This window comes from Panulirus ornatus, chromosome 21 (genome assembly GCF_036320965.1).
Source record: "Panulirus ornatus isolate Po-2019 chromosome 21, ASM3632096v1, whole genome shotgun sequence".
Classification (NCBI taxonomy): domain Eukaryota; kingdom Metazoa; phylum Arthropoda; class Malacostraca; order Decapoda; family Palinuridae; genus Panulirus; species Panulirus ornatus.
In genome coordinates, this window is record NC_092244.1 from 31964124 (window position 1) to 31975070 (window position 10947).

Consider the following 10947-nt stretch of genomic DNA (forward strand, 5'->3'; position numbering starts at 1 on the left):
AAATATCGTACCGTCGTGCTTAAGTGTCGTACCGTCGTGCTCAAGCTCGTACTGTCATGCTCAAGTGTCGTACTGTCGTGCTCAATTGTCTTACTGTCGTGCTGAAGGATCGTACTGTCGTGCTCAGTGTCGTACTGTCGTGCTCGTGTCGTACTGTTGTGCTCAAGTGTCTTACTGTCGTGCTGAAGGATCGTACCGTGGTGGTCAAGGACGATTTCGTGCTCAAGCGTCCTACTGTCGTGCTCAAGGTCGATTTCTTGTCCTTAATGGTCGTGCCGTCGTGCTCAAGTGTCGTCCCATCGTGCACAAGTGACGCACCGCCGTGCTCAAGTGTCGTACCGTTATGCTTAAGGGTCTTACCGTTGTGCTTAAGTGTCTTACCGTCGTGCTCAAGGGTCGCACCGTCATGTTCAAGTGTCATGCTCAGTGGTCGTCCATCGTGCTTAATGGTCGTACCGTCATGCTCAAGTGTCGTACTGTCATGCTCAAAGGTCGATCCATCGTGCTCAAGGGTAGTACCGTCATGATTAAGGGTCGTACCATCATGCTTAAGGGTCGGACCAACGTACTCAAGGGTCGTACCATCGTGCTCAAGGATCGTACCGTCGTACTCAAGGGTCGTACCGTCGGACTCAAGGATCGTACCATCGTGCTCAAGGGTCGTACCGTCATCATTAAGGGTCGTACCGTCATGCTTAAGGGTTGGACCAACATACTTAAGGGTCGTACCGTCGTCCTTAAGGATCGTACCATCGTGCTCAAGGGTCGTACCGTCATGATCAAGGGTCGTACCGTCATGCTTAAGGGTCGGACCAACGTACTCAAGGATCGTACCATCGTGCTCAAGGATCGTGCTATTATGCTCAAGGGTCGTGCCATCGTGCCCCAGGATCGTACCGTCGTACTCAAGGGTCGTACCGTCATGATCAAGGGTCCCACCTTCGTGCTCAAGGGTTGTGATGTGCATGCCATCATCTGGCCAGTGCCTTTCCTTCACATTCATCTCTCTCTCTCTCTCTCTCTCTCTCTCTCTCTCTCTCTCTCTCTCTCTCTCTCTCTCTCTCTCTCTCTCTCGTCACATCGTATTCTGCTTTTTTCTTTCATTCTTTTTACGTTGAAGGCTCCAACCACTGACAAAAGACTACATCAAGGCCGGACCTTACTTGGAATATAGATTTTGAAAGAGAAAAAGAGACAAGGGAAAGTATTTACGAATTCAGGACGAAGTAAAAAGCCTGCCTTTTTAAAATGTGTGGCAGGTCATAGTTATTGGGATGGACATAAGAAGGTGGAGAGTTCCAAATCTTGAACGTGTAGGGAAAGAAACATTTATCAAAACGGCCCACGCTTGGGTTGCCGATGGCCACACAGTAATCATGTGACGCAGCAGCTTGCCGAGTATTGCGTGGTCTAGCTAGTGGTGGGGGCACACAAGCAGCCAGCTCTCGGGAGCATATAGGAGAGGGAAAGTGAACCAACATTGTGGCGTAGGACAAGGGGGTCAAGTTTGCAAGTTAGCCTGGGGCAGTTTATAAGTCGGACCGCATTGGACTCAACTGTCAAGTAAGGATGCAAAGTTAGCGCCATTCCAGACGTGAGAGCAGTACTCCATACAAGGACGGATCAATCCTTTGTATAAATGGAACAACTGTTCAGAACAAAAGAAATTTCTAAATCTAAGCAGGACACCCAGTCTCTTAGAGGTAGACTCAGCCTTCGTGATGTGGGGTTTCGAATATAGAGTAAATGTTACAATGACACCAAGTACGTTCACTGAGTCAAAAGGTGAAATTACTAAACCGTGGGAGGGAGGAATGTTGTGAAGAGCTTCCAGTAGATAGATGAACAGAAACTGTGTCTTGGAGGCATTAAACCTAACCCAGATTTTGTGTTACCCATTCACATATGCTGTTCGAGTTTAGTAAGGAAGCTGTGACAAGACGAGATGCAGATCAAATGACAGAAGAAGAAGAAGCAGAAGTGAAGGATGTGGAGAAATGCGTCGTCAGCGTATGAGTGCATTTGGTTATTTGTGGTAGAGAGGAAACCGTAGTGTAGGCGACTAGGTAGAACCTTGAAGAAGTTGATATCTTTGTATATACCAGATTTCCGGTGAGAGTGTATGGCGTCCACACAGCCAACTCCTCCTTACAAGTGCATTCGTGTAGCACAGACTCGAGCAGCGTCATCATCCCCACATCTCCATAATTGATGATAACCTTTACCTTGTGAGTTGTAACATACCTCACACTGGCTCTCTTGATGTCTGGCTCACCGTACCCTCGTGTTGATGTCTGGCTCACCTTGCCTTGGTGGTGATGTCTGGCTCACCTTACCCTGGTGCTGATGTCTGGCTCACCTTACCCTGGTGTTGATGTCTGGCTCACCTTACCCTGGTGTTGATGTCTGGCTCACCTTACCCTGGTGTTGATGTCTGGCTCACCTTACCCTGGTGTTGATGTCTTGCTCACCTTACCCTGGTGTTGATGTCTGGCTCACCTTACCCTAGTGTTGATGTCTGGCTCACCTTACCCAGGTGTTGATGTCTGGCTCACCTTACCCTGGTGTTGATGTCTGGCCCACCTTACCCTGGTGTTGATATCTGGCTCACCTTACCCTGGTATTGATGTCTGGCTCACCTTACCCTGGTGTTGATGTCTGGGTCACCTTACCGTAGTATTGATGTCTGGCTCACCTTACCCTGGTGTTGATGTCTGGCTCACATTACCCTGATGTTGATGTCTGGCTCACCTTACCCTAGTGTTGATGTCTGGCTCACCTTACCGTAATGTTGTCTGGCGCACCTTACCCTGATGTTGATGTCTGGCTCACCTTACCCTGATGTTGATGTCTGGCTCACCTTACCCTGGTGTTGATGTCTGGCTCACCTTACCCTCGTGTTGATGTCTGGCTCACCTTACCCTCGTGTTGATGTCTGGCTCACTTTACCCTGGTGTTGATGTCTTGCTCACCTTACCCTGGTGTTGATGTCTGGCTCACCTTACCCTGGTGTTGATGTCTGGCTCACCTTACCCAGGTGTTGATGTCTGGCTCACCTTACCCTGGTGTTGATGTCTGGCCCACCTTACCCTGGTGTTGATATCTGGCTCAGCTTACCCTGGTATTGATGTCTGGCTCACCTTACCCTGGTGTTGATGTCTGGGTCACCTTACCGTAGTATTGATGTCTGGCTCACCTTACCCTGGTGTTGATGTCTGGCTCACATTACCCTGATGTTGATGTCTGGCTCACCTTACCCTAGTGTTGATGTCTGGCTCACCTTACCGTAATGTTGTCTGGCGCACCTTACCCTGATGTTGATGTCTGGCTCACCTTACCCTGATGTTGATGTCTGGCTCACCTTACCCTGATGTTGATGTCTGGCTCACCTTACCCTGATGTTGATGTCTGGCTCACCTTACCCTGGTGTTGATGTCTGGCTCACCTTACCCTCGTGTTGATGTCTGGCTCACCTTACCCTCGTGTTGATGTCTGGCTCACCTTACCCTGGTGTTGATGTCTGGCTCACCTTACCCTCGTGTTGATGTCTGGCTCACCTTACCCTGGTGTTGATGTCTGGCTCACCTTACCGTAATGTTGTCTGGGTCGCCTTACCCAGGTGTTGATGTCTGGCTCACCTTACTCTGGTCTTGATGTCTGGGTCACTTTACCCTAGTGCTGATGTCTGGCTCACCTTACTCTGGTGTTGATGTCTGGCTCACCTTACTCTGGTGTTGGCGTCTGGCTCACCTACTCTGGTGTTGATGTCTGGCTCACCTTAGTTTGGTGTTGATGTCTGGCTCACCTTACCCTAGTGCTGATGTCTGGCTCACCTTACCGTAATGTTGTCTGGGTCGCCTTTCCCTAGTGTTGATGTCTGGCTCACCTTACCCTGGTGTTGATGTCTGGCTCACCTTACCCTGGTGTTGATATCTGGCTCACCTTACCGTGGTGTTGATGTCTGGCTCAACTTACCTTGGTGCTGATGTCTGGCTCACCTTACCGGAATGTTGTCTGGGTCACCTTACCCTAGTGTTGATGTCTGGCTCACACTACCCTGGTGCTGATATCTGGCTCACCTTACCCTAGAGTTGATGTCTGGCTCACCTGACCTTAGTGTTGATGTCTGGCTCAAATTACCTTTGGTCTTGATGTCTGGTTCACCTAACCCTAGTGTTGATATGTAGCTCATCTTACCCTGGTGTTGATGTCTGGCTCATCTTACCCTAGTGTTGATATCTGGCTCACCTTATCTCTTTTCTCACTCATTCTCTTCATGTGACAAAACAATTTCAAAACAACCTCTTCTGCTCTCTCAACCACACTCTTTTTATTACCACACATCTCTCTTACCCTTTCATTACGTACTCGATAAAACCACCTCACACCACATATTGTCTTCAAACATTTCATTTCCTGCACATCCATCCTCCTCCGCACAACTCTATCTATAGCCCACGCCTCGTAACCATATAACATTGTTGGAACCACTATTCCTTCAAACATACCCATTTTTGCTTTCCAACGTAACTTTCTCGACTTCCACACATTCTTCAACGCTCCCAGAACTTTCGCCCCCCAACCCCACCCTATGATTCAATTCACTTCCACTTCCATGGTTCCATCCGCTGCCAAATACACTCCCAGATATCTAAAACACTTCACTTCCTCCAATTTTTCTTTATTCAAACTTACCTCCCAATTGACGTGTCCCTCAACCCTAATGTTCCTAATATCCTTGTTCTTATTCACATTTACTCTCAGCTTTCTTCTTTCACACACTTTACCAAACTCAGTCACCAGCCTCTGCAGTTTCTCACCCGAATCACCCACCAGCGCTGTATCATCAGCGAACAGCAAGTGACTCACTTCCCAAGCTCTCTCATCCAGAACAAACTACACACTTGCCCTCTTTCCAAAACTCTTGCATTCATCTCTCTAACAACCCCATCCATAAACAAAGTAAACAACCATGGAGACATCACGCACCCCTGCCGCAAACCAACATTCACTGAGAACCAATCACTTTCCTCTGTTCCTACACTTACACATGTCTTACATCCTCGATAAAAACTTTTCACTGCTTCTAACAACTTGCCTCCCACACCACAGAGCATCCCTATCAACTCTAGCATGTGCCTTCTCAAGATTCATAAATGCTACATACAAATCCATTTGCTTTTCTAAGTATTTCTCACATACATTCTTCAAAGCAAACACCTGATCCACACATCCTCTACCACTTCTGAAACCACACTGCTCTTCCCCAATCTGATGCTCTGTACATGCCTTCACCCTCTCAATCAGAACCCTCCCATATAATTTACCAGGAATATTCAATAAACATATACCTCTGTAATTTGAACACTCACCTTTATCCACTTTGCCTTTGTACAATGGCACTATGCAAGCATTCTGCCAATCCTCAGGCACCCCACCATGAGTCACACACACACACACACACACACACACACACACACACACACACACACACACACACACATATATATATATATATATATATATATATATATATATATATATATATATGTATATATATATATATATATATATATATATATATATATATATATATATTATCCCTGAGGATAGGGGATTAAGAATACTTCCCACGTATTCCCTGCGTGTCGTAGAAAGCGACTAAAAGGGGAGGGAGCGGGGGGCTGGAAATCCTCCCCTCTCGTTTTTTTTTTTTTTAATTTTGCAAAAGAAGGAACAGAGGGGGCCAGGTGAGGATATTCCAAAAAAGGCCCAGTCCTCTGTTCTTAACGCTACCTCGCTAATGCGGGAAATGGCGAATAGTTTAAAAGAAAGAAAAGATATATATATATATATATATATATATATATATATATATATATATATATATATATATATATATATATATATATTTTTTTTTTTTTTTTTTTTTTCATTTTGCTTTTGCTTTGTCTCTGTCTTCCGCGTTAGCGAGGTAGCGCAAGGAAACAGACGAAAGAATGGCCCAACCCACCCACATACACATGTATATACATACACGTCCACACACGCAAATATACATACCTATACATCTCAACACATACATGTATATACACACACAGACATATACATATATACACATGTACATAATTCATACTGGCTGCCTTCATTCATTCCCATCGCCACCTCGCCACACATGGGATAACAATCCCCTCCCGCCCTCATGTGTGCGAGGTAGCGCTAGGAAAGACAACACAGGCCCCAGTCTCTAGCTGTCATGTAATAATGCACCGAAACCACAGCTCCCTTTCCACATCCAGGCCCCACAGAACTTTCCATGGTTTACCCCAGACGCTTCACATGCCCTGGTTCAATCCATTGACAGCACGTCGACCCCGGTATACCAAATCGTTCCAATTCACTCTATTCCTTGCACGCCTTTCACCCTCCTGCATGTTCAGGCCCCGATCACTCAAAATCTTTTTCACTCCATCTTTCCACCTCCAATTTGGTATCCCACTTCTCCTCATTCCCTCCACCTCTGACACATATATCCTCTTGGTCAATCTTTCCTCACTCATTCTCTCCATGTGACCAAACCATTTCAAAACACCCTCTTCTGCTCTCTCGACCACACTCTTTTTGTTACCACACATCTCTCTTACGCTATTATTACTTACTCGATCAAACCACCTCACACCACATATTGTCCTCAAACATCTCATTTCCAGCACATCCACCTTCCTGCGCACAACTCTATCCATAGCTCACGCCTCGCAACCATACAACATTGTTGGAACCACTATTCCTTCAAACATACCCATTTTTGCTTTCCGAGATAATGTTCTCGACTTCCACACATTCTTCAAGGCTCCCAGGACTTTGGCGCCCTCCCCCACCCTATGATTCACTTCCGCTTCCATGGTTCCATCCGCTGCCAAATCCACTCCCAGATATCTAAAACACTTCACTTCCTCCAGTTTTTCTCCATTCAAACTTACCTCCCAATTGACTTGACCCTCAACCCTACTGTACCTAATAACCTTGCTCTTATTCACATTTACTCTCAACTTTCTTCTTTCACACACTTTACCAGACTCAGTCACCAGCTTCTGCAGTTTCTCACATGAATCAGCCACCAGCGTTGTATCATCAGCGAACAACAACTGACTCACTTCCCAAGCTCTCTCATCCACAACAGAATGCATACTTGCCCCTCTTTCCAAAACTCTTGCATTCACCTCCCTAACAACCCCATCCATAAACAAATTAAACAACCATGGAGACATCATGCACCCCTGCCGCAAACCTACATTTACTGAGAACCACTCACTTTCCTCTCTTCCTACACGTACACATGCCTTACATCCTCGATAAAAACTTTTCACTGCTTCTAACAACTTGCCTCCCACACCATATATTCTTAATACCTTCCACAGAGCATCTCTATCAACTCTATCATATGCCTTCTCCAGATCCATAAATGCTACATACAAATCCATTTGCTTTTCGAAGTATTTCTCACATACATTCTTCAAAGCAAACACCTGATCCACACATCCTCTACCACTTCTGAAACCACACTGCTCTTCCCCAATCTGATGCTCTGTACATGCCTTCACCCTCTCAATCAATACCCTCCTATATAATTTACCAGGAATAATCAACAAACTTATACCTCTGTAATTTGAGCGCTTACTCTTATCCCCTTTGCCTTTGTACAATGGCACTATGCAAGCATTCCGCCAATCCTCAGGCACCTCGCCATGAATCATACATACATTAAATAACCTTACCAACCAGTCAACAATACAGTCACCCACTTTTTTTTAAATGAATTCCACTGCAATACCATCCAAACCCGCTGCCTTGCAGGCTTTCATCTTCCGCAATGTTTTTACCACCTCTTCTCTGTTTACCAAATCATTTTTCCTAACCCTCTCACCTTGCACACCACCTCGACCAAAACACCATATATCTGCCACTGTATCATCAAACACATTCAACAAACCTTCAAAATACTCACTCCATCTCCTTCTCACATCGCCAGTACTTGTTATCACCTCCCCATTAGCCCCCATCACTGAAGTTCCCATTTGTTCCCTTCTCTTACGCACTTTATTTACCTCCTTTCAAAACATCTTTTTATTCTCCCTAAAATTTAATGATACTCTCTCACCCCATCTCTCATTTGCCCTCTTTTTCACCTCTTGCACCTTTCTCTTGACCTCCTGCCTCTTATACATCTCTCACTCATTTGCATTATTCCCCTGCAAAAATCGTGCAAATGCCTCTCTCTTCTCTCACTAATAATCTTACTTCTTCATCCCACCACTCACTACCACTATATATGTATATATATATATATATATATATATATATATATATATATATATATATATATATATATATATATATATATATATATATATATTAGTGGTGATGTGAGAATGAGATGGAGTGAGTATTTTGAAGGTTTGTTGAATGTGTTTGATGATAGAGTGGCAGATATAGGGTGTTTTGGTCGAGGTGGTGTGCAAAGTGAGAGGGTTAGGGAAAATGATTTGGTAAACAGAGATGAGGTAGTAAAAGCTTTACGGAAGATGAAAGCCGGCAAGGCAGCAGGTTTGGATGGTACTGCAGTGGAATTTATTAAAAAGGGGGGTGACTGTATTGTTGACTGGTTGGTAAGGTTATTTAATGTATTTATGACTCATGGTAAGGTGCCTGAGGATTGGCGGAATGCGTGCATGGTGCCATTGTACAAAGGCAAAGGGGATAAGAGTGAGTGCTCAAATTGCAGAGGTATAAGTTTGTAGAGTATTCCTGGTAAATTATATGGGAGGGTATTGGTTGAGAGGGTGAAGGCATGTACAGAGCATCAGATTGGGGAAGAGCAGTGTGGTTTCAGAAGTGGTAGAGGATGTGTGGATCAGGTGTTTGCTTTGAAGAATGTATGTGAGAAATATTTCGAAAAGCAAATGGATTTGTATGTAGCATTTATGGATCTGGAGAAGGCATATGATAGAGTTGGTAGAGATGCTCTGTGGAAGGTATTAAGAATATATGGTGTGGGAGGCAAGTTGTTAGAAGCAGTGAAAAGTTTTTATCGAGGATGTAAGGCATGTGTACGTGTAGGAAGAGAGGAAAGTGATTGGTTCTCAGTGAATGTAGGTTTGCGGCAGGGGTTTGTGATGTCTCCATGGTTGTTTAATTTGTTTATGGATGGGGTTGTTAGGGAGGTGAATGCAAGAGTTTTGGAAAGAGGGGCAAGTATGAAGTCTGTTGTGGATGAGAGAGCTTGGGAAGTGAGTCAGTTGTTGTTCGCTGATGACACATCGCTGGTGGCTGATTCATGTGAGAAACGGCAGAAGCTGGTGACTGAGTTTGGTAGAGTGTGTGAAAGAAGAAATTAAGAGTAAATGTGAATAAGAGCAAGGTTATTAGGTACAGTAGGGTTGAGGGTCAAGTCAACTGGGAGGTAAGTTTGAATGGAGAAAAACTGGAGGAAGTAAAGTGTTTTAGATATCTGGGAATGGATCTGGCAGCTGATGGAACCATGGAAGCGGAAGTAAATCATAGGGTGGGGGAGGGGGCGAAAATCCTGGGAGCCTTGAAGAATGAATGGAAGTCGAGAACATTATCTCGGAAAGCAAAAATGGGTATGTTTGAAGGAATAGTGGTTCCAACAATGTTGTATGGTTGCGAGGCGTGGGCTATGGATAGAGTTGTGCGCAGGAAGGTGGATGTGCTGGAAATGAGATGTTTGAGGACAATGTGTGGTGTGAGGTGGTTTGATCGAGTAAATAACGTAAGGGTAAGAGAGATGTGTGGAAATAAAAAGAGCGTGGTTGAGAGAGCAGAAGAGGGTGTTTTGAAATGGTTTGGGCACATGGTGAGAATGAGTGAGGAAAGATTGGCCAAGAGGATATATGTGTCGGAGGTGGAGGGAACGAGGAGAAGTGGGATACCAAATTGGAGGTTGTAGGATGGAGTGAAAAAGATTTTGTGTGATCGGGGCCTGAACATGCAGGAGGGTGAAAGGCGGGCAAGGAATAGAGTGAATTGGATCGATGTGGTATACCGGGGTTGACGTGCTGTCAGTGGATTGAATCAGGGCATGTGAAGCGTCTGGGGTAAACCATGGAAAGTTTTGTGTGGCCTGGATGTGGAAAGGGAGCTGTGGTTTCGGGCATTATTGCATGACAGCTAGAGACTGAGTGTGAACGAATGGGGCCTATGTTGTCTTTTCCTAGTGATACCTCGCACACTTGAGGGGGGAGGGGGATGGTATTCCAAGTGTGGCGAGGTGGCGATGGGAATGAATAAAGGCAGAGTGTAAATTGTGTGCATGGGTATATATGTATGTGTCTGTGTGTGTATATATATGTGTACATTGAGATGTATAGGTGTGTATATTTGCGTGTGTGGACGTGTATGTATATACATTGTGTATGGGGGTGGGTTGGGCCATTTCTTTCGTCTGTTTCCTTGCGCTACCTCGCAAACGCGAGAGACAGCGACAAAGCAAAATACATGAATAAATGAATATACATATATATATATATATATATATATATATATATATATATATATATATATATATATATATATATATATATATATATTTTTTTTTTTTTTTTTTTTTTTCTTTTAAACTATTCGCCATTTCCCGCATTAGCGAGGTAGCGCTAAGAACAGAGGACTGGGCCTTTTTTGGAATATCCTCACCTGGCCCCCTCTGTTTCTTCTTTTGGAAAATTAAAAAAAAAACGAGAGAGGAGGATTTCCAGCCCCACGCTCCCTCCCCTTTTAGTCGCCTTCTACGACACGCAGGGAATACGTGGGAAGTATTCTTAATCCCCTATCCCCAGGGATAATATATATATATATATATATATATATATATATATATATATATATATATATATATATATATATATATTTTTTTTTTTTTTTTTTTTTTAT

The 10947-nt window shown here is 44.4% G+C and overlaps 1 protein-coding gene across 5 annotated transcripts in view; it reads left to right on the top strand.

Annotated features, from left to right (window-relative positions):
• Positions 1–10947, top strand: part of LOC139756448 (tubulin alpha-1 chain-like) — a 225593-nt gene that overhangs the window by 63477 nt on the left and 151169 nt on the right. The gene's annotated exons all lie outside the window — the stretch shown is intronic.